Consider the following 25,169-nt stretch of genomic DNA (forward strand, 5'->3'; position numbering starts at 1 on the left):
CACCTCAGAAGGGGATTGGAAGCACATGGAATTCACTGGATGATTTGCTGAGAGATTCATGACAGAGCAGAAGCATCAGATTTTTTTTTTTTTTAATTTTTAGGCGTGGGTGTGTGCTTCGGCATTTCTGGATTGAGTACTTCCAGAGCAATCTGTCGTGCCCGTAAATGACATTGTTCGTCTTTCTTCTCTCCCTCCCCCACCCCCTTTCACTTCCTCCCCACTCTTGCCTTTTTCTCCGCAGTCTACATCTAAAGACAAAGTCCCCTTTGTAAAATGGGTTTGGTGGTATTGCTACCTTAGCAGAGTTGAAGTGTGAAATTTAGCTTGTTTTCCTTATGTAATGATCATTAAGTTTTTCAAATGATGTGAGCCCTCGAGAGGGAAAGGTAAGGCATCACAAAAGATTTAAAATGATCATCTGACTTCCCTAGAGTCATGCAGCATGGCTATTTTAAATACCTACACAGTACAATATGTTAGGTCACAGTGGGGAAAATATAGTAGGTCTCTAGCAAATTAACACCTCAAACTGAAATAAGTGATACCGTCTCCGTGTGTGTGTGTGTGTGTGTGTGTGTGTGTGTGTGTGTGTGTGTCCTTCTGTCTTACCTTGTTTCTCTCTCTTTTTTCAAACCAACTCCAAAATGAACAGCATTTAAACTAGTACTCTCTCCTGCAAGGCAACATTCTGCTAAAAGTTTTCTTGGTTTCAGAAATTAAAAAAAAAACAAACAATTCCCAGACAAGATATCTCTGCGGGAGCATGCATTGATGGGAAAGTTAATAAGGATAATTGTTAATGATGATAGAGGTTGTGCTGATGTTGGTTGATGTGAGGGTCATGACTGTGGCAGATGCCATTCGTTGAGCTCCTGTCGCGTGATGCAGTTATATGTTTTCAGTGCATTATCTCATTTAAATACCACAACATTCTCTGCATTTTACCATATCTGAAAGGGATCTGGTAATAGTACCTCCATCATAGGTTGTTGAGAAAATTTAAATATATGTTGATCCAGTACTTAGAACACCGACTGGCACACAGTAGATGGTCAATAAATACCAGCTTCGGTTATAATTGGGGTTCCATGTCACAGGAGATAAACTGGAAGCCACATGGGATAAATGACCTGCCCAAGGGGTCGGTGAGAAAGGCAGAGTCGGAACCCAAGCAGGAGCTCTCTCAAGAGAGCCAGAGTCGACCATGATGTCATGTAGAGTATCTGTGTCTACGGAACTCCTAAACCCAACTTGATAAGGAAGCTATCTGAGGGCGAGGGGGGCATGAGTAAGCTGACAGATGGTATAAATGTAAGACAAAAGCTGTACCCTTGATAGCGTGCCATTGCCATCAATTATGAAAATGAGTGAATAGATTATTTAAATGATCTCAAATGAGTGAATTATTCAGAGAGCTTCTCAGTCAGAAATATTTCTAGCAACTCCTGAAGAGACAGATGAAAACCATTTTTATTCTCTGACAGGGTCATCAACTCATCTATGCATAGACGAAGGCAAGGCCCTGGGCTCCTCTGACAGAAGGGGGAAGAGAGGGAGAGAGGGAGAGAGGGAGAAGGAGAACAGCATGGTTCCAGCTCGACACTGCACAACGTAGGATGAGACTCCCATGCATCACACAGGACAGAGCTTTATTTTCTCTGTTCCCTGGGCTGCCAGATTCTTTCAGAGTACCACAGTGGTCTCTGAGTGGAGAGGAGCTAATGAGACAGGATCTGGCTTTAACTAGAGATGGTAATGCTTTATCTGTCTAGTATATTGGTGTTCCAAGTGAGCTCTCATTTTGGGGAACAGATATGATATTTCTAAAGCATATTTCCAAATCTGAACATGAATAGACTAGGAGACTGACTCTAGCGACCCTCTGAATATAACGCACATAATCATAAGCGTTGCTGAGCACCTGTTCTATGCCAGACCTTACAATATCAGCTTTCGTATTCACAATTTAATTTTAGCTACATGATAACCCTGTGAAGTGGGTGGTATTCTCTGATTTTGGAGTAGGGAATACTTGAAGATATTCAGTGACATTTTTCGTCAATAGTGCGAAAAGATTCAAATTTGGGTCTTCTGAGCCTCCACGTCTGGTGCTCATTCCACCATTTTGTACAGTTTCTAGGGTGAAATTTTAGAAAGGGCCAAAAGATTCTTGTGGCTAGTATCTGCCTTGGAAGTTGAGTGGAGGGGAGAAAGGACGATACCTAGCCTTTACATTGGGGTAAGTGACTACTCTTTGGGATAAAGTGACTACTAACTACAGGTGTCTGATGCGATTGAACTGTTCATCCATCCATTTATCCACACGTCCATCTCTCCAGTCATCCAGTGTTCAGTCATGTAATAAACCCTCCGTCTGCCCATTGGCCGTCAACCCTTTGGCCAGCTGTCTTTCATCCATCCACGTGGGGCGTCATTCTTGAGCCCACCCACTCACCCTTACTGATCTGTTTGCCAGGTATTTACAGATTACCTAGCTGTGCCAAGTGTGTGGTAGGTATGGGTGAAGGAGAGATGAATCACACAATGTCCTTGCCCTCGCAAAGCTCACGGTCTAGAGGGAGAGACAGAGAAATGAACTTGCAGTTGCAACATACTCATAGTAAGTTGAATGCTAATAGTAGAGACAAGCCTTGGGCCCTGCAAGACATCTACCAAGCCCGGCTATTAGGAAAATGATAGACAAAGGCTTCCTGAAAGAGCTAACATGTGTCCTGAGTCCTAAAGATCGGGGGCGAGTTCTCCAAGGGATGTGGGTCATGTGACCCACTTTCTGAACTGAATCACAAACATTTGAGGCCCCTCCCATTTTTCTCATGTCACAGTTCATGTGGTGGGCAGCAGGTAGACTGTTTCCAAGTCCACCTACAACTACCAGACCTCAGCGGTATGTTGTCTGGACCTGCTCCTGTCTCTCTCCGTGCTGTCTCTGTCGGTCTCTCTTATTTCCCCATGCACACGCTGTTGGTGCAGACAGGGATGACATTTGTCTGTTAGCAAAGAGACAGAACAGTGAAGTGCTCTACCCCAGCAATCTGCTTCTGGCTACAAGTGGCTGTGATGGGCTGCCTTCTGTAGGTGCGGAGTGTGGCTTTCTCATCTGTGCTGTTGGCAGCAGAAGCTTCGCTCCCCACTTAGGCTGTTTGTCTCGCTGTTGGAGCCTGGGTGGGCCAGAGGGAGAGGCAGAGATAGAGAGGGATAGGATATTCCCCGTGGCGAGCTCTAAGATCTGGAAGACTTACAGTGCTTTCAGACTCTGGAGACAAAGAAATTGGCTATCTGCACCTGGAGATAATTCCCCACGTTGTATAAAATATTAATGATAAAAAAAAAAATACTTCCTGTGTCCTGGCTAGAGCCCAGAGGCTTTGTATTGGTCACTTTGATTCTTTTTTTTTTTTTTAGTTTTTTTTTTAATTTTTATTTATTTTTGAGAGAGAGAGAGAAAGAGAGACAGAGCGCAAGCTGGGGAGGGGCAGAGAGCGAGAGGGAGACACAGAATCCAAAGCAGGCTCTAGGCTCTGAGCTGTCAGCACAGAGCCGGACATGGGGCTTGAACCCACAAACCGTGAGATCATGACCCGAGCCGAAGTCGGACGCCCAACCGACTCAGCCACCCAGGTGCCCCTGATTGTTCTTTTAGCAGACATTCAACATGAGTACCATCAGCACCCCCTCTAGTTTATGTATAAAGAAACAGAGGCTCTGTGAGATATGGTGGCTTGCTCAAGGTTAGAGAGCAAGTAAGTGGCAACTTCTAGATTCCGGCTCGTGTCCGTCAGATGCTAAAGTCCATTTTACTCTGATGACACCATATGGCAGAGAAGGAGGTTCTTTGTGTATCGGTGGTGAAGGTTGGCCTTGGTTTAATTATGACCAGCTACCCTGGGAGACCCCCATCCCTGCATGGTTGACATGCTCCCAGTGTTTGCAGGAAAAGCTATTACAGGTACAAGGTTCCCTGCTGGACCAGGCGTCTTCCTGAGCTTCGCTCAGAGCGTCCCACTGAGCCACATGCAAATCTGCCACATAATCAGTCTCTTGCATCTTTGTGCACAGGCAGTCAGCATCCCTGTGCAAACCTGAAGATGTAAATTGCCCCCGACTCCCGCAGTGTGCTGCTTGTTCATTTCCCATTACTCCACCATACGGTTCGTTATCTACAGCCACTGTCTTCTGAAAATGTGTTTTAAAACTCACCGCAATCATATCTAGAGAGTTCCCGGAGTCTATTTTCCTTCCATTTGAATTATAATTCTGCAAATTAGACAGACTGAATGGACCTGCTTGAGAAGGAACGAGGCTGGGGCTGAGCCATCTTGGTTGCTCTCAGTGTGCAAATAAAGACTCCATTGGAAATGCGTATGAGGGGGAGAAATCTGAAACTGAAAAAAGACGAGATAATCAACTCTTATTCCCTTGAAGGGAGTTTTAGAGTGACGTGAAGAAACCGATGGCCTCTCTCTTATGTTGTGTTTCATTTTCACGTTGAAGCGGGCCGTCTGAGTTGGAAGAATTTGGATTCTTCACGTTATTTCCCGCAGTGCTGGCATCCATGTGCACCAGCAGATTATAGCTGATGGTATGGTTTTTTCTTTCTGTGATTAAACTGTGTTTGAAGAAAATAGGACAGGCATATATAAGGTGGGAAGGGAGGGCAAGAATCAGGTGTGGATATCAGATCCTGACAAGCACCATTTTTGTAAGGAGAGCGGGACCATTTGACTCCTTTTGACAGGTGAGGACACCAAGATTCAGGCAGAATCAGAGACTTGTGCAGGGTTTCTTGGCAAGGACTGAACACATCTGTCTCCCCAAGTAACATTTGAGTTGGTAACTTGAATCATCACCGTGAGATTTGAGCTTCATTACCAAAATGGCACCCGAGGCTTTGCCTTCAGAAATTGTCATGTCTTTGAAAATGGATGAGGCTTCAAAAATATGGAACACTCATCGAGTCATACTATAAATCAAACTGGACAGAAGTTGGAAACAAAGCCCCAAATCCCAAATCACTGTCAAAAGATAGGGGAGGGGTCCATGCAGACAAAGAAAGGTTAGCGCCATGGCCAGCAGAAATGGGCTGAGGCTATTTTTTTCCTTCTGCCAAAGCAGGAATTAGAGCATGGCATTGGTTAGCAGCTGAGACATTTAGGAAAGGGGGTTCAATCAACTTTATAGGATTGAGTTTGGCCGTGGGTAACAGTTCTGAGACCCAAACCAACCCTAAAAAGTTGTCATTCTTTGTATTTCTCATATAATCAGTGTCTACATTAGTCAAATGGAACTAACAGTAACATCCACCCCATGGACTTTCTGTGAGGATATTAATGCTACCATTTATTAAATGATTCCTGTGCATTCTGTGTTCCAGAAAGAGCTTTAAGATTCTCTTAATTCAAACAAAAATTCTAGGAGATTGGTACTATTATTAGCCCGACTTTGTTTGTTTATTTAGAGAGCAGAAGCAGGGGAAGGGCAGAGAGGAGAGAGAAACCCAGACAGGCTCTGTGCTGTCAGCGCAGGGGAGGATGCAGGGCTTGAACTCACAAACCGCGAGATCATGACCAGAGCTGAATCAAGAGTCAGACGCGTAACCAACTGAGCCATCTGTGCACCCCTGTCCCCATTTGATAAATGAGAAAACTAAAGAATATAGGGGACAAGTTAATTTCCAAGAATGTGAACTGGATTTGGACCCCCATTTGTCTAATTCTGATTCTGACCACTAAGTTCTATTATTTTTCTCAGCCAAATTCTACAACGCAGGTGACATCACCTAGTGTTACAGGAGACAGAGGATTTGAGTGAGAAAAGCATGGAGTTTGTTTTTCCTATACAGTTCCAAACAGTGAGAACAAAATGCCTAACAGCCTCTGAGCATTGACAGAGACATCAGCTCTGAGCCAAACATATTAGCACGTTACCACATTTTATGTTCACCAGAACACTAAATGGTAAATACTATAATTTTATTTTATAGATGAGAAAATTGAGGACCAGAGAAATTAATCTATTGGAACATGATCACCCAGGCACTTTATAACTTGTGGGGATTATAAATAATGCATGTCAAACATCTGGTATGGGGCCTGGCGTATAATAGAAAGAGTTGAGGACATGACAAGTGCAAAGTGCAATATGGATTTTTTTTTAATGCTTATTTACTTATTTTTGAGAGAGAGAGAGCGAGCGAGTGAGCACAAGCTGGGGAGAGGCAGAGAAAGAGGGAGACCAAGAATCCCAAGCAGGCTGTCCAGGCTCCGAGCTGTCAGCCCAGAGCTTGATGCAGGGCTCAAACCCATGAACCGTGAGATTACGACCTGAGCCGAAATCAAGAGTCAAACACTTAATGGAATGAGCCACCTGGGCACGCCTGCAATATGGATTTTTAAATGGCAATTATTAGGATTTATTATTATTATTATTATTATTATTATTATTATTATTATTATTTGCATTTTGAGTGGATTTCTAGAAGCCTGTTGCTGGCATTCTGTTTTCTCGAAGGAGCTGGGCTCAGACTTTGAAGATGAGCATATTCAAGCATCACCATCCCCTTGTTTTGTCTTTGCCTCCCACACGAGGAGATAACTCGGGAACACACACTCCCACGGGTCCTGGTCTGGCGGTCACAGAACCGCCTCCAGCCCTTTCACATATGTGTTGAACTTTCTGGTCCCCATTCCTTGAATGAACGTTAGTGCTACCCCTCTGAAAACATGGTAGAAAACATCTTCCTCACCTTTATGTGACCATCTACCATGAGCGTCAAATGAAATGAGATCATAAACAGCAACAGGTAGCCCATAAAGGCCTGTGTAAACTCAGGGTTTTATATTATTATCCCTGTAATGACATGGAGCATTTAGCCAGGACGCCCTTCCAAGTGTGTCTATTATCTGAAATTTCCCTTTTCTGTTTCTTTCCTCTTTTATCCCCCAATACAGCTTCTTAGCCAGTGGAGCTAACAAGTACATTCAGAAGGTTGCGCTTTTTGGCATAAGGCTCCATGGAAGCTGGGGTTGTATTTATAGTTATGAAATTAATGGTATGGATTAATTGCGCAGCTCCTCAAACTAGCAAATGGAATTAAAAGTAATTGTCAGGCCTTTGGATTTATGGATAGAGCTAAAATAACACCAAGCTGTTCTTGGCAGGACCTTCTTCTCTGTGCACAGAATTTTATTAATAGATAATATCAGTTCCATCTAAAAAAGAGAGCAGTGAGGGACGATCATATCTGTCTCCCCTCGCAGGGAAGAAAGCAAAACGCATTTCCTAAGTGTCATCTTGGTACATAAGCCTTCAGCCTAGAGTTTTGATCAAATTAATGCCTTGCTCTTTTCTGTTCTGGAGTTACATTCAGGGGTTAACTTCAACCTCAGGAAGACGTGCCCGTCGTAGATGGGATGGCCCTAACCTTGACTGAATACCTGTGATGGGCCAGGCTGGGAGGTTCGTATGAATGAATTAAGAGCCCTGTATGTAATAAAACAGCTGACACTGGGTGAGCCATGACCATGAGGCTAACAGGATAATAAGGGCTTTGCGGGCATTATTTTATTTAATTCTTACAATAATTAGAGGATATGATTACTTGTATTATGCCCACTTTACAGAGGGGGAAACTAAGGCCCAGGAAGTAAACTTCCTGGTATTCAGGTTCAGCCAACTCTAGAACCCACATTATTCTCAGTACATTTTACCAACAGAGCCCAAAAGAAGTTGATAATTGATTGCAGGGAGGTCAGGGTTATGGAGGTCACATTGGCACATTTATTTACTCAGTTGCTTATGTACTAACCATTTATGTGTCTATTCTGTAAGAGGCTCTGGGCTGGGTAAAAGGGACACTAAAGCACAGAACACAGTCCCCACCCTCAGTGGGTCTTCTGGGGCAGGCAGGTGATGTACTCAGAGGCTGTGGTTACTCCTGTGGGATTCTAGAGCCCCTATGTAGGGGGTGGGGGCAGAACAGGGATTTGGTTGTCAGAAATGAGGTTGGCGTGGATATAGACAGCTACAGAGACCTGGGAACAGGCTGGGTCATTAAGACTGTGGTCAGGCATTTCCCCTTGATTCCCAGTGTAGTGAGAAGCCATCAAAAGGCTCTAAGGGGGAGGGGCACCTGGGTGGCTCCGTCAATTGAGCATCAGACTCTTGATTTCAGCTCAGGTCATGATCTCATGGTTCATGAGTCTGAGCCCCACGTCGAGCTCTGTGCTGATAGCATGGAGCCTGCTTGGGATTCATTCTCTCTCTCTCTCTCTCTCTCTCTCTCTCTCTCTCTCTCTCTCTCTATCTGTCTCTGTCTCTCTCAGCCTCTCTCTCTCTCTTTCTCTCTCAAAATAAATAAATAAACTTTAAAAAATGGTCTCTAAGGGAGATATTTAGAGTGCTGGCTTGGGGGACAGGCTGAGTGGCACTGTCTGGGGCAGGGAGACCAGTGTGGAGGCTGTGGCAGAAACTTGTGAGCAGTGCAGGCCAGGGCTGAGTGGTGATCTTGAGTTAGGAAAGAAATGGACAAGGAAAAATATTCAAACATTAGAACTATCAAAGATGGGTGATTGATTTAATATGTATATGGGGGTGCAGGGAGACGGATGAATTGAGTATTTCCTGGGTTGGGGTTTCAAGAACTCATATTTGACCCATGGGAGAGAAGTTGTGCATTTTATTTTTTTACTCAAGGTACCATGGTGACTTTTACTCTAAGTCTATTGAGTTTGAGGTTTCCTAAGGCAGGTGAGAGTAGCTGGTCTAAGACAGATCTGAGGGTGGTCAACATAGAGGTAATACTTGAAGAGTGGGCAGTAGGAGACACATGAGTGTGGAGGTCTGAGGCCAGGAGAGGGGGCAGGGCATGTAAACTGTGCAGAGAAAGAGGAACTTGCATTTTGGCAGAGCTGGAAAAGTCCAAAAAGTGAGAAATAATCTGGAAAGGGTAGGGTTGTGACAGCACAGAGCAGGGAGACTCATGAAAAATGGGAGGGGCTCTCAGAGTCACATGTGATGCACCTGCTGGGTTTGGTGAATGAGAAAGCCACTGGTGGTCTTGGTTGCAGAAGAGGACTGTGTCCAGAGCACAGATGATGGTGTTAGGCTAGAGGAGAGAGGGAGGCCTCTTGCATTACTGGAGGAGAGAAGAAGGAAGACATGTGTGCAGGGGCAGGTAAGTCTGTGGGCTATGTGGATTGTCCCTAAGACTCTATGAAATAAGAGACAGATCCATCATCTGGGCGCCGGCATGGGGGTGGTGGAGCTTCGGTCTCATGGGCAGGTGTTAAGGTTTGAAATAGTTTCCAGGGAATTGGAGAGAAGAAAGGGGAGAAGGATTTCTGGCCAGAGAGGGAGTCCTTGCATTGGGATGGTATTGATCTGTGTGGTTGTGTGTTGTCTCCGCCTGTACTCAGTGGCTTACTGGTAAGGTAGTGGTTGGATTGATGACCTGGGTTTGGTGCCAGGAGGGTGTGACCAGAGGACAAAGCGGGCTGGGATACTTGTGGGCATGTGGCACAACATCGAGTGATGTGACAGACAAAGAGGTCTAGGCTGGAACAGGGAGGGGGTGAGGGTGTGAGTGACGAGCAGACCAACTGGGGGAAGACAGCGTGTCCCAGGGACCCATGGCCAGGGGGATATTGGGGAAGAGAGATGAGAGTAGCCGAAAGAGAGCGCTGTGGATTTTCTAAATTTAAAATCATCAAAGTCAAGCAATTCTAAGTGAATTTTCCCCCATGAGAAAGGGTGGCTAACGTGCCCTGGAGGAGGGCAATGGAGAGAAGTTTAAAAACCCACCTCTAACTGTGTCCATGTGTTCTGACGAGTATGAATGTGTTTATGAAGGAAATGACACAATTATTGGAAAATAGGGCAATCCCAAAAGAGGTAGGAGATGACAAATACCAGCCAGACATGGATGAAATCACCAGAGTCTCCCCAGGTGTTGAGTAAATCATTCAGGGACCCCAAGGCAAATTGCCAGTTTGAACTCCTATGCAACCAAATTCTGATGTGTGCGTATTTCAGCCCAACACCCAAGGGCTTCTGTGATCCTGTCCCGATGTTTCCTTTTATCTATCCCTCTCGCTCTTCCCCTTTGTATATTGTGTGTGTTTTTATCCAATACGGGCAACTTCCTTCATCCAGTTTGTTGAACTTCCTTCAACAAACATGTCCCTTGAGCTCAACTTTGGTGCATTTGTCTACACAATTCATTCAATCTAGAAGTCACATCTCCCCAGTCTGGTTTTTCCAACCCCTGTGCCTCCTCAGCAGCTCCCCCCTGATTCTACCCCTGTAATTTCTCACCTCTCCCGGCAGATCTGCTCCCCGACCTGTGATGCCCACTCCAATTTATTCCACCTTTCTGCCTCTGGTACTTATCATTCTCTATTTTATTTTACAACTAATTCTTTGGAGCTTTAATTTCATTTTTCTGGTTAGTCGGTGGGTCCCGTATAGACAGGATCTTAGATCAGGGGTTGGCAAACACATTACATAAAAGGCAGCTAGTAAATACTGTAAGCTTTGTGGGCCACTTGTCTATATGGCAAGTATTCAGTTCTACCGTTTTAGCGTGAACACAACCGTAAACAACAGACAAGGAAGTGAGCATGGCTGTGTTCCAATCAAACTTTATTTATGGACACAAACTCAAATCTCATATAATTTTCCCATGTGACAGGATATGATTCTTTTGATGCTTTTCAACTATTTAAAAACGTAAAATCCAGGGGCACCTGGGTGGCTCAGTCAGTTGAGCGTCCGACTTTGGCTCAGGTCATGATCTCACAGTTCTTGGGTTCGAGCCCCACATAGGGCTCTGTGCTGACAGTTCAGAGCCTGGAGCCTGCTTCGGATTCTGTGTCTCCCTCTCTCTCTGCCCCTCCACCATACACGCTCTGTCTCTCTCTGTTTCTCAAAAAAAAAAAAAAGTTAAAAATAAAATAAAAATGTAAAATCCATCGGGATGCTTCAGGGCTCAGTTCATCAAGCGCCCAACTCTTGATTTTGGCTCAGGTCATGATCTCGAGGTTTGTGAGTTTAAGCCCAGTGTCGGGCTCTATGCTGACATTGTGGACACTGCTTAGGATTCTCTCTCTCCCTAGCTCTCTGCCCCTCCACCACTCATTTTCATTCTCTCTCTCTCTCTCTCAAAATGAATAAATAAACTTAAAAAATATATAAATAAAAATGTAAAATCCATTCTTAGGTCATGGGCTGTACAAGTACGTTTGGTCCTTTGGCTGAAGTTTGCTGACCCCCAGTGTTGAGTCTCCTTACTACTGTATCACCAGTGTTAGAACAGTTTATGGCACATAGTAGGCATGCAGTAAACATTTATTGAATGAATTTGTCTATGTATCCATGTAATCCAACCCTGAGTGGCTTAAAGCCTAGAGACTAGCTTTGCCGATCAGTTGTTAATGCTCAGAATCATTGGAAACAGGGGCGCCTGGGTACCTCAGTTGGTTGAGCATCTGCCTCTTGATTTCAGCTCAGGTCCTGATCCCAAGGTTGTGGGATTGAGCCCTGCATTGGGCTCCATATTGAGCGTGGAGCCTACTTAAGATTCTCTCTCCCCCGCCTTCTGTCCCTCTCCCCTGCTTGCACATGCTCTCTCTCTCTTTCTCTCTCCTAAATAAAATTAAAAAAAAAAAAAGAATCATTGGAAACAATTTGTGCAGATCTGGAAAGCTTTAAGTTAGGTGACACAGCTTGTAGGCCCTGTAGTTGAACTTGAACTTGGGTCTTCTGACTCCAAGAGTTTTTTAAAATACGAGTTTGCCATTATAATTCAATGGAAAATGCCAAGTAGCTGTCTGGTTGGTCACCAAGATCCGAATTTCATCCGAGTAACTCCAGGGCTCTGGAATTGTTCATTAGCGTCCAAGATGAGAATAATCGGTTTGGGTGAAATTGGATTGACAGTGGAGGGTTGCTTAGGCTCAGTGTTCTGCAATAGCGAGTCTCATCTAGCCCATCCTAAGGGGATCCTCCTCTCCCCCACTGCCTCCTACTAATCATGAGTTTAATAGTGGGCAAAGCTGTGGATAAGCTTATTACGTTTCCTCCCTGTTAAATCTTCTGTTGGCTTTAGTATTTCAAAGGATCCTCTCACTGGAATACTTTAGGGCTCAGACAAGCCTGGAGCTATGTAGTTTGGGGCCAGAGCTGAGCAAAGAAAAATGATTGTCAAAATACTGTCTTACCTAAGGAGAATTGGAAGTGTGATCAGTGCATTTCATCAGAGCAATGGATTTCAGCCATTCACAGGGGCTTTGGTTAGTGTCCTCATGATAACCAGCAGGGCCTCACACACCAACCCCTGGCTCGCCCTTTTTGTCTGGAAGAAGGAAACCGTGCAGCTCAAAGGTTTAAATTTATTATTTTGCCCCAGATACTGAAGAACAAATGCCCAGCAGAGACCTGACACCAAGCTCCAAACGCCCCACTTTGACGACCCAGGAGCCTCTCAGGCAAGGGGCTGAAATGCCTTGCAGTGAATCGATACCCTCAGGTCTTTTAACCACATTTTAAAACTCTGCAGACGCCATCAATGAGGTTAACTTCGTTCAGGGCAGAGGTCCAACTGGAATTGGCTTTTTTACATAATGCTGAGTGAGGAAAACCATCAGCTTCTGGCCTGTTCCATCCCTCCAGACAGGTTGATGCATTGAAGTCTCTTGCTTCCCTGGTCTGCAATTTAATTACCTGGAACTTATCTCCTTTTATAAACTGTTACACGCTCGGTCCCAAATTTTTGCCACTTTTCAAGGTTTTCATTAAAAAGAAGAAGTTGCCCAAGAGTAAAAAGGAAGAGTCCCATCCATAGTCATGCCCAGTCCTGTCCGAATCTGCAGGCTGATAAGAATGAAGAATGACTTGATAATCCCAACCAACGAGGGGTCCCCCCAGGTATCAGCCCAGACTTCACCCTAACGTTTGCTGACAATGCTAAATACCATTCCGGTAAGCAATCAACAGAGAGCTCTTTACTCTGCCAGATCACAAGTGGCATTTCATTTCACTTACAAGCAGAAGCCACACTGATCTTTCAAAGTTGCCCGGAAAAAAGTACACTGGAATGTCAAAAGGGAAACCTTGAGTGTATTTCAAAACTGTCTTGGCGAAGGGGTTAAAAATGACCGCGGTTACCGCTATTAGTGTTATAGAGGTCCGACCATGGGTCAGGTTCTCATTCTGTGTTATGTGCCTTCCCCCCCCCCACCCGATCCCCCCCACTCCATTCCAAACCCTGTGATTGTCTCATTTCCGTTCACATCTCTGCCTGGGCTCTTTCTGCAGACCTGCATCCACTCTGGTTTTCTTGTCCAAGGCAACAGCCTTTTGAAGAGCTCAGCCAAGTTCATGTTCGAGTTATGATAGCCACACGTGCAGCAATGTAAACAGAGTCGCTCGGTCTTGACCATCACCATCTCAAGCACACCGTGATACAAAGGGACAATGGAACCCTCCCTTCCATGGCCCCTTATGTAATGGCTGGAGATTACCACAGAGGCGAAGAAGTCTAATCAGCTGTTAGAGCCTTAATTAGATTCCTCTTGGTTGAAATCCCCAAATTACCTAATTGTCACTCAGTTCACATTTGAGAGGTTGATTTTTTTCCCCCCTGATCTATTATTATTCTAATCGCCTTTTGGATGGGTGTTAGTAGCAGTAGGATTCAACGTCAAGGGCTGACTGCAGTCCTGTGGTAAGAGCCTTTCCCGTGGAGGAATCCAAAGCCCTCAGAAGCATCAGCTCACAGGTAAACTGAGGAAACAAAGCTGGCGTACGTGAAAGAGACCTACGAGGCCACCACCTCTAGCTGTTCTTTCCCCTCCTCCCATGCCTCCGGAGTCCCATCTCCCCAGGACATGACTCTTTCTGCGGCAGGATCTTTCAGACTAATCCATGGAATATTCCCTCAGCACAGCGCCCTGTTCTGGGTTTCTCATCTCAGGCTGAGATGACAAAAGACATGTCAGGTGATGACAGCACCTCAAGACAGTGGTTATTATAGTTATTAATTATCTAATCGTCATCACTGCAGCGGGGAGCAGGACCGACCAATACATCCCGAGAGCCTGTGCAAAAAGTTAATTACTAATTATGAGAGAGCTCTTTTTAATGTTTTGCTGATTTTTCAAGTTTCTAATGTTGTACCATTCCAATGTGGAGCCAAAGAAGAGAAAGAAAACGCTATTAACTGTTGAGCTAATTACCAGGACCCATCGCTTCTAAGAGCCCGCAAAAAAAAAATTAAAAGTAAACCAAAGAAATAGAACTTTTATCCATCCCTGGGGACCTGGGAACAGAGGGACTCTGGAGGCCTGAAGATTATAAATGCACTTCGCGAGAACATGGCAGCTCATTGTTCCAGAGACTTTCACTTTTATTTTTTTTTTTTAATTTTTTTTTTCAACGTTTATTTATTTTTGGGACAGAGAGAGACAGAGCATGAACGGGGGAGGGGCAGAGAGAGAGGGAGACACAGAATCGGAAACAGGCTCCAGGCTCTGAGCCATCAGCCCAGAGCCTGACGCGGGGCTCGAACCCACAGACCGCGAGATCGTGACCTGGCTGAAGTCGGATGCTTAACCGACTGCGCCACCCAGGCGCCCCGAGACTTTCACTTTTAAATGTGAGACTGAACAAACATTGCGCTCTTCTCCTGAATCTCAAGAGAAAGGGAGCAGATACGCGGGTTGTTGTTGGAGGTAGCAGCCATCAAAGCGTGTCTCCGTGAATGACCAGATCAGTGCTGGATTTTCAGACAGGTGACGCTGTTATCCGTAAAGTTACTAGATGATCCCGAGAGCGGTTATTCTGGGAGAAAAAAAAAAAAAAAATCAACTCCTCCAATGTGAGCTGTGTAACAATTAGGCAGTTCTGAAATTTCAACTGAGAGGAATTTAATTAAGGCTCTAATAGCTGATTAAACTCATTTTAGATCTGCTGGCAATTGCCACTGGTTACGTAAGTAACCTGAGAAAAAAGATCCCCGTCTTTTACTTACTTCTGTTTTTTAATCCTGCTGGTAGCCGGAGGTCTTATCCTTCTAGGTGCTTCCCAACATATGGTCCTCACAGCAAGCACCCTGAGCCGAGTGACCTAGGATCCCGGCTGAAAAGGCAGATTCCCAGGCCTTCTCCCAGACCTACTGATGCAAGCCTTCCAGAGATCTAGGAGGCCGCATTCTTAATCGGCCCCCAAGAAGGTCTTGTTCACACCCAAGGCTCATGGTCCCCCCCCTTGAATACTTGCATTTAAAAGAAGCAGACCCTGGGCCTCATTATGCAAAAAGCAGCTCTCTATTTCACTCTGCCAGCGGCCATCTGAGGCCCCATGGCCTCGAAGACAAAGTGACCCACACTGCTCTTGAGTGGTTTCTTTCTTTTTTTTAAACTTTATTTTATTTTTAATGTTTATTTATTTTTGAGAGAGAGAGAGAGCATGAGTAGGGGAAGGGCAGAGAGAGGGGGAGACAGAGGGTCTGAAGCAGGCTCCGGGCTCTGAGCTGTCAGCACAGAGCCCATCATGGGGCTCAAACTCACAAACCGGGAGATCATGACCTGAGCCGAAGTCGGACGCTTAACCCGCTGGGCCACCCAGGCGCCCCTTGAGCAATTTCTGTGTAGAAGCTTGTTCGTGTATACGGGGCAGGAGAAAGCTGGGGTCAGTGTGACCTCTGGTTTAAGCAGACTGTAACCATCTGGGATGAGCTTTAGATTGGGTCTTGGTTGAAAACAGAAGCCACTGGGCTCAACTGTGATGCACTCCAGGTAGAACACATTTCAACTTCCTATCAGGCCACGGTCGTGACTCAGACACCCTTATTGTGGCTTCCAGATCAACCGAATTCACATCCGCTTTTGCTTTCAAGCATCAGCCCAAGACACAAAATTACTCGTGTGTAAAGCTGCCATCAGCTTGTTTTTGTGTTAGATTTGCATGCCGAGGCAAGAAGTGATGCTAATCGATGATGCTGTTGATGCTAAGTATGGACATTAAATCATTTTAAATTCCCTTCACGGCCATTTATCTCATGTCCTTTGGAAGACTTTATATTTCAGGTGGAGAGAAATTGGCCTCCTGTTTGTTTTGTTTTTCTCCTTAAATTCATCTTCCTGAAGAGTTAATTACTCATATTTTCTCCAGCTTGGGAGTAAATCACTGCTTATTATCTGGAGTGAAATGTGTTGCAATGTTTCGCACACGCCAAGTGTTTGTTTTAAGGCCTGTTTGCCCTTTGGTTATGAAATGAGCTAAGCAGGGCCGGTCAACCTGGAGCAGAGGCAGTGTGAACTCTGCTTCCATTGTCGGTTTTAATAAATTTCCTCTCTGATTTTTAATTTAGCAATCCCTATTGTCTTGTCTCCAAGGAGAGGAGCTGGGTAAACAGGCTACTCTCCTCTTTTAACTTTGAATTCTAAGTGAAAAAGGACAGTATGCTACAGTCTGAATCGAGTTCCATTCAGCAAATATTTATTGAACTGGCTGGTGGGTGAGCCCTGTGCTGCGGCCGAAGTGGGCTGTGTGGTTGTAGAAGCTGGGCCAGGACAGACTGTTCAACAGAATTACCAGTCAAGACAACCTGGGTCTCAGCTCCCGCCCCCAGCCATTCAGTCAGTCTCTAAGTTGTGTTGGTTGTTCCCCCTGCAGATCTCAAGTTCATTCCGGCCTCACCAGGGGGTCCTGTGTCCCAGATCAATGCAGCTGCCTCCCAGCCCATCTGCATCCAGAAACTTTGAGCCCCAAACCGTTTCTCTGCGCTGCGTTGGGAAGAAGTGTCCTAATACGTCGTCAGACCAATTTTATCCCTCCCCTGATTAAAAGTATTCAAGAATCCCTGCCCCCACCCCTCCACACACTTCACTCGCCCTGAGGATAAAGACGGAACCCCTTAACAAGCCACCTACCGGCCCTGCTGGTCTGGCTCAGAGTTGGAAGTCACTTCCTGTTGGAAGCATTTTTTGGTTCCCTTCCAGAGCAGGAAGCTGTGTCTTCGGCAGCATCCTGTGCTCACTCCCAGCGTGACCGTTATCTCCCTTTGTTGCCATGGAGCTTTGACTCCTCTTCTCCAGCCAGATTGGCAACTCTGGGGATGGGGGCCGGGCCCGCCCTGTTCACTGGTGTGGTCCCAGAGCCTCCTGCGGTGCCTGGAAGAGTGTACAGCAGTAAAGCACCAGATGCACCTACCGAGCCACGCATGAAGAAGTGAGAGCATTCAAGGGCGGGAGGGGATGTTCCAAAGGCACAGGAAATGCAGAAAGGCATTCCAGCTGGAGGATTAGGCTCCATGCAAGAGCTGGAAAGCATGGGCAGGATTTCAATCTGTGGAGGTGACAAGGGGAGGGATTTCAGGTAGAAGAAACGGTGCAGGCAAAGGCAGGAAAGTAGGTGCCGATCGGGGAGCGTTTACGAGAAGGGAAAAGTGTATGCGTTGTTGCGGGTGCGTAGAGGTGTGCGTGTGTGTGCAGGGTATGTGTATATGGGTCGTCGTGCATGTATGGGTGGATATGAGTGGATATATGCCTGCATTGGGAATTTGGGTAGGTGTGAGTGTGTGTATGTATAGGTGTGGGTTTGTCTTTGGGTTTATGTGTAGATGTTTAGGTAGACTGATATATATCCGAATATGTATACATATATGAGTACATGTAGGTGCGAGTGTATCTGTGTTTGGAGGTGTACATGCAAATGTCCTAGCATGAGGGTATGTCTGGGGTGTCTGAGAGAGAGGAAAAGGACAGAAAGCAGAGAGCAGGGAAATTGGTGAGATTGATTGATTGTTGTAAGGTCCATTAATGTTAAGGGGAGTCTGCATTTGATTGTGTAAGCAGTATGAGTCATGGAAGGATTTGAGTAAAGGTAGATGTATGATTTTGGCATTTTGATATGTTCTTAGGGGGTGGCTTGGGAGCCCAGAAAACCAGTTATGAGGAGATTTTAATTGTCTCTTGTAAGCATTTCGTGAACAGATCAAATAAGATCAAACATATCACTTTGAAAGGAGAGCCACAAACATCTTTTCATCACCTAATTTCTTCCAGCCACTTGTGGCCTCTGTGACATCTCTCCAAATTTACCCAGACACGAAGGGGTGAATGCTAACTTATGACAGTTTCTGGAGATGAAATTGTCTCTGCCCTGAGAAAACAGCAGCTGAAAATTTTGATAAGTAATCGGTGCCCTTTCACAAAACATTTTCCAAGAGCTGAAGAGAGATTAGCTTTCTAAAGGCACTGTATTTAAATTTTATTAATAAAAATGGATAAAAAAATCATTACAAAGTTAATTTTCCCTCTTTATGGTTCTTTTAACAGAATCACTTTTCTCCATCAGAGGTCAATTATTTTTCTTTGTCCTCAAAACCTTAGTATATTTGCAGAAAACACTCAAAGGTTTATCACCAAAATTCAGTTTATTTTGAAGGTAAAGATTCTTTTTCTCCTCCCACACAGTCTATTTGGGTGAGTTTGGGACTGTTTTTAATTATAAAAAAAAAATTCATGATAGAGATTAAAAAAATTGCCTGCCTGTGCCTATTTGTTGTATATAGAGTGTTTATAAGAATTAAAATAGTGCTAAGAATAGTGCCTAATACATACTAAGTGCCCAGTGAATGTCAACTTTTATTATTATAAGAGCTCAAGCAATGCCATCCAGACTTTATTGCCGTCTTCTTTATTTCTTAGTTCTGTAGTCTCTGATAGGTTCTTCTGTCACACCACCCTATGCTAATCATCCCAGTACAAGTCCCAGGGAAAACTCCCATTGGCTCAGCTTAGGTCACATGCACATTCATGAGCCAATCACTGTGGCTCAGGCGCCAAGTGTACTGATTTGCCAAGTAAGGGCCATGTGCCTATTCTTTTCTTTTTAAGTTTATTTTTGAGAGAGAGAGAGAGAGAGAGAGAGCGTGCGCGCACTCATGAGCAGGGGAGGGGCAGAGAGAGAGGGGACACAGAATCTGTAACAGGCTCCAGGCTCTGAGCTGTCAGCACAGAGCCTGACTCAGGGCTCAAACCCATGAACTGCAAGATCCCGACCTGAGCCAAAGGCACACACTTAATGGACTGAGCCACCCAGGTGCCTAGTTTTTATCTAATGTCTTTTTTCCTGTTCCATCCCCTCACCTCATCCGGGGCACCCCACGATATTTAATCACAAGGTCTCCCCACGCTCCTCTTGGCTGTGGCGGTTTCTCGGCCTTTCCTTGTATTTTGATGACCTCCACAGTTTTGAGGAGTGTCGGTCAGCTATTTTTAAGGATGTCCTTACACTGGGATTTTTCTGATATTTTTCTTATCATCGGACTGAGTTACGTGTCTTGGGAAGAAGAGACCACAGAGGTGGGGCAGCACTGCCCTCGTGTCGTATCCAGGGGACCTACTACCAAACTGGCCCACCCCTGTTGATACTTATCTTAATCATCTGGCTGAGGAGGTGTTTATTGGGTTTCTCCACTATCAAATTTTTCTTTTCTTTTCTCTCTCTCTCTCTCTCTCTCTCTCTCTTTCTTTCTTTCTTTTTCTCCAGCAAAAACTTCTAGTTGCATTTCTTCCCTGATTTAAAAGTGAGTCCCGGGTTCAGATCCTGATTATCCCACTCTCAGGCCGTAGATACTGAACAAGCTGCTTAAGCCCTGTGCCCGTGCCTCGGTCCCGTCATCGATGACCCAGAGATAACAGTAGTAGCATCTTGTTCATGTGTCTATTTTTAGAATTACGCGAATTAATATGTATAGCTCCCCAGACTGGTGGAAACGGGAAGTCTTATTTTTATCATCTTGTGTGATCCTCACAGCCAGTCTGTAAGGAGGGCACTATTAATTACCTTTAAAATATAAAGAAAGCTCAGGTGAGCTAGAGCCCCACTTCAGGTAAAACATGAGCCTCGCTTCAGGTGACATCACTTCTCTGTTTCTCTCTCTCTCTCTCTCTCTCTCTCTCTCTCTCTCTCTGTCTCTCTGTCTCTCTTTCTTCATCTCACTCACTTGTGCCCTCTCTCTCAAAAAAAAAAATAAAAATAAAGAGAGAAACCAAATTTCATAGAGATTAAGCAGCACGCTGGGTTTTACCGACAGAGTTTCAGTTCTTGCTTTGCCATTTACGTTGTGACCTGCACAAAACAGGTCTCTTTGAGCTTCAGTTTACCTACCGAGCAATGAGGACAATCATCCTTCCTCACCTCCTGGAGTTGTTCTGAGAACTGAGTCAGATAATGCGTGGAAAATTCTCAGCACTGTGCTTAGAAACACACAGTAAAACCCCCAATAAATGTTAATGATAGGCTGTATCATCATCATCGTCCAAGTTCCCACAGTTGGGGCTTGGCCACGTCAGGGTTTGAACCCACGCCCCTCTGCAGAGAACCAGCAAGAGTCAGCTTTGAGCAAAGCTTCAGATTTGGGCACCACTGGCTTCTGTGCAGCAGACAACTCCCGACCAAGAAGGCTCTGGTGACCTCGTTCTTTCTTCTCCGTCTTCCAGCTTGGTTCTCCGAGCCATCGTGTCTTCTTCAGAATTGGGCATGTCACCTGGGCCTCTGTGGGGACACGGCCACTGTTCAGAATTCTCCATAGTTAAACATCAAGTTGCAAGCTGCACAGCCTTCATTCACCCCTTTCTAATTCTCTGTCACCCTGATCCCGATAAGGAGGGAGCTGGAGGGCAACTTCTCCCGTGCTTTGCATGGAGCTTTAGATCCGAAAGACCTTAGAGATCATCGGGCCCACCCTCACTCCCCATCTCTGTCACAGGGGAAGAGACTGAGACCCAATGAGATCAAAGGTCAAGGGCGTGTTGTCAAGGGAAGTCGGGTCTCTGCCTCCTCAGCCGGCGCTTCTGCTGCAGAGGCTCACCGTTTTCCCAAAGAGAGGCTTAAGAAAGGTTGGATTAACGATAACAGAGCCACATAGGGAGAACTTGCTGTGGATCCAGAGACGTTTGCCACCATCATCTCGCTGCTAATCCTCAAGGCACCATAATGAAATTGAAATATTTTCATTTGGTGGTTGAGGGAACTGAAGTTCAGAAAGATGCTGTGGCTTGCACAGGGTCACAGGGATTTGAGCCTGTCTCTCTGACCCCAAGGCTCATGGTATTAATTATTCTGTCTCCTCTCCCTCTGTGCCATGTGAGGGAGAGAAAAGAATGGTCCCTGTGGGGATGAGGCTGATCCCTGGGAAGTTGATGGGTCGGTATGTGCGCGTCCACATGGATGTATCCAACACAGACACACACAAGTGTGGCTTCCTGTCCTGATCGTGTGTAATCTAACTGGAAGTTTGACAAGGCCTCGTGGAACTTCGTTTTCCCTTTGGGCTCCAAAGACAGGACCATGGCTTCCACGGTGACTGTATCACTTCAGTTGCTCTGATGCCTTGAGAACTTACCCCAGGGGGACTGTCGTGGCCAGGAAATGTACGGACTCCTCCAGGTCAGGCAGGACTGCTGACCTAAAGTTATGGACTCTGCCACGTGGGGTATGCATGACCCTGGAGCAAGAAAAAGGTCCAGTTTAGAGAATAGCAGGACAGTCACCCTCAGCACAAAGATGGGAGCCGGGAGAGTGCTGGATCACTACTGTCCTCAGGGTACACGGGGTCCTTCCATTTGGGACACGACTGTTAAAGAAGGGCATGTGCGGAATTCATATTCTGTGCCCATTTAGTGCCTGTGGACACTGAAGCAAGCATAGGTGATGTGACTGAAGGTTCCTCTCAATTCAGGGTTTATTCCTTTGACTGTTGATGTCCTGTCAAACACTTGAGAGCGGCCAGAGCCCCTTTTACATTGGCATTGGCATGATGGTCTTGGATGTGTCTGGAAAATGTAATACACAGAGGCTTTTCGGCAGCCTCTCTCAGTGGCTCTGCGTCTGGGGGACTGAAGTCGATGTGAAGCGTGAGTGAAGGGGAGAATATAGGTTTCGGTACCTCAGTGTTTTGCTGAGGGTGCAAGATTCCATAGCTGAGGCGAACGTGCACGCACTGATCAGTCTACTAGTAGTTTCCGACTCACGGAGATTTTTAAGAATTCAGGTCAGGTGCTCATTGATTCGATCAGCAGCTGTCCATTCACTCCCTCCTTTCGCCAGGCCCTGAGTTTAGAAGCTGTGATCCTCAAAATCCATCAGTGTGTATTTGAAAATCCCTCCTAGCCTGGGATATTGTCATCTCATCAGAGAAACACACAGCTTATTGAGGTATAATATTATTACGCAAACAGAAATTGGATATTTACATCGAATTAAGGATTTGTGAATGAAATGTTACCATGTCTGGGAGTTCCTTCAGTGTGATACAGGGGAAGTGGGTGGCAGTATAAATGAAACAAGATTGGCCATGAGTTAGTAATTATTGCCACTAGAGAATGGAAAGATGGTGATTCATTACCCTAGTCCACTTTTGCATAAGTTTAAAATTTCCCGTCAAGAAAAAGAAAACAAGGATGGGGGCACTTGGGTGGTTCAGTCGGTTAAGCTCCCGACTTCAGCTCAGCTCATGATCTCACGGTTTGTGGGTTCGAGCCCCGCATCGGGCTCTGGGCTGACAGTTTGGAACCTGCTTTGGATTCTGTGTCTCCCTCTCTCTCTCTCTCTGCCCCTCCCCTACTTGCACTCTGTCTTTCAAAAATAAATAAACATTCTAAAAAAAGAAAAGAAAACAAAACAAGGATGAATTGAGGGGTCATAGAACTCCCACCTTCATCCAGGTTACAGAGGGACATATATCCCCAGTGACTTCCATTCATCTTTTCCCTCCTGGCGAACAGACTGGATGAACTCTTGAGGTAAATCTCAGCTCCGCACGGGGACCTGCAGGGCTTTGCATCATCTGGCCCCTGCGTGTGTGGAGTGCTTTCCCTTCCTTCCTTCGCTCCCCCAAACCAGCCCCCCACCACTCATCTTGGACTTCCAATCTTGGTTTCAGTGCCACCTCCTCAGGGAACCCCTTTGGGATTTCTTCCCCCCCATTTGCTCTCTTAGACCCAATTTTTCTTTCTTCCTCCCAGTTCGTATGGTGTGTTTTTGTGTGATTATTTGACTCATATCTGTCTTCCCAATTAGCATAAAAATTCCATGCAAGTAGAAACTTCACTGCATGCCTGACATTCTCCTTGGTGTCTAGTGTAGTGCTTGATACCCGAAGGGCCACTCCATAAATACTTAATGGAGTGAAAAAATCTCTGTTAATCCCGTCTACAAACACTGGACTGACTCCGTTCAAATCCCTTGTGAAAATGCATATAGGAGGGTAAAGTGAAGACACTCTGTTTTCTCCTATGTGGTATATAGAATCCTGGAGCCAGGATTTGGGGATCTGGGGAGCCTACCAGAGCAGCCTGTCAGACTCAGAGGAGGAGGGGGCTCTCAAGATGTAGGGCAGCATGGAAACAGCAGCTTCGGCCCTGATCAAGTTTTTCCAGCCACCACCTGCTTCCACCCTCCTTGGCTGACCGGTGGGTGCTTACGTAGACATGGGAAGGGAGAGACCAACTTAGAGAGATCTGGGGAGTTACTGCACTCCAGGAAACCTTCGCCACCTCTCTCCCCAGCAGTCAGCCTTGGGCGGGGACCTTTGTCTGACTCCACGGTGTAGGGGACAAGATGTGTTCAATGACATCACCAAAGATTCTGCTAGCTAAACAGTCTTTGCGTTAATTTATGTTTCTTGGGACATCCGGGGCTGTCTCTGCTGGGAAGGAAGGGTCTTGGAGCTATACTACGGTTACCACGGATCACTTAATAGAAGCACGTTTGGATTCACACAGCCCTATGGTAGGGTTCTGGTTCCCTCGCTTCCCAGCTGCTTGAGTTTGGGCAGGTTACACAACGTCTCTGTGCTTCAGTTCTCTGAACTGTAAAGTTGGAATAATAATCCTTACCCTGTAGGATTTGTGGGGATCAGAGTAACTGGCAATATTGATACATTTCCTGCCTACACAGGAGTGCTCAAAAGTGACACCCTTATGAGACGGCATGAAAGAGCTGCCGTGGAGAGGTGCAAAGTTCTGTGTTAGTGGGGAGAGCAGGAATGCCCTTCCCGATTAGGTGATATTTGAGCCAAGTCTTGAACACTAACTACAACAATAAAAAAGTGATGGCAGCCACCATCTACGTTACATGCTGAGTTCTGTGCTCAGTGCTTCATGTTCATTTTGGCTCATCCAGAGCTCCCCACAGTCCTGAAAGGCATAACCTGGTGCCATCTGCATTTTGCAGATAAAGCTCAGAGAGGTTAAGTGACTTTCCTAAGGCGAGCCAGCTCATGGGTGAAGCTGGGATCAACCCTTAGTTCTGTTTGACTGCAGTAAGCCATTCTCTTACCACCTAAACTACTCAGTTGCTCTTGAAGGTTTGCGTTTTCCAACAGAAGTGGAAAGAAAAGGGATTGATGGAACTTGTCCCAAAAGAAAAAGCTTGGAGATCTCCTATTTGCTTATGTATTGGTATTAGTTCTGTCTTTGCCCTACAGCCAATGGATAGGTTTATCCATCATTGTTTCCTGGCTGGTGCCAGGACATAGTCAGTGCTCAATAAATCTGTGTTGAGTGAATGAAGAACGTAATGGGCTCAACATTCTCCCCAGCCTGTGTTACACATAGCAGCACAGGCAGATGAACAAGTGTGTTTGCCCAGATTACCTTACTGCTTATGCTACTGCCATAAAACAGAAGGTATCACCGAAGCTGGACAGTTTTGCCATTGGCCGCATGGAACATTGTGCTCTAAGCAGCAAACATTTTCCAGTCCAAATGATGAGGCGATCTGAGGGCACTCCGTCTGCCTTATCTCCTTCCACGCCGTCACCCCTTTCGGCGTCCGACGTGTTTGAATTCTCTTTATGGGCCTGCAATTCGTTTCTGGCGACACTCAGGTTACAGAAGGGGAGGTGAGCAGGTCACATCAATGCAGACAAGCCTGGACTTGGCACTTAGCATCTCAGACAAGGTGTTTCCTTGAGGTTGATATTACAAACGAAGCTGTGACCCGCGGTGTCAAGCAATTGGTGTGTGGGAGCGAGAGGAAGAAGGAAAAAGCGTGATACCGGGAGTGGCTTCTTCCCGGTGCATGTCTGAATAATGCCAATAAGCTGTCAAATAAAATTAAGGTTCAAAACATACAGG

At 45.7% G+C, this 25,169-nt stretch overlaps 1 protein-coding gene across 1 annotated transcript in view; it reads left to right on the forward strand.

Moving 5' to 3' along the window:
- GRIN2A (glutamate ionotropic receptor NMDA type subunit 2A) overlaps positions 1-25,169 on the forward strand; it is a 372,343-nt gene that overhangs the window by 269,160 nt on the left and 78,014 nt on the right. The window lies entirely within an intron of this gene.

Source organism: Puma concolor, chromosome E3 (assembly GCF_028749965.1).
Source record: "Puma concolor isolate L17-30 chromosome E3, mPumCon1.1.hap2, whole genome shotgun sequence".
In the NCBI taxonomy this organism is placed as follows: domain Eukaryota; kingdom Metazoa; phylum Chordata; class Mammalia; order Carnivora; family Felidae; genus Puma; species Puma concolor.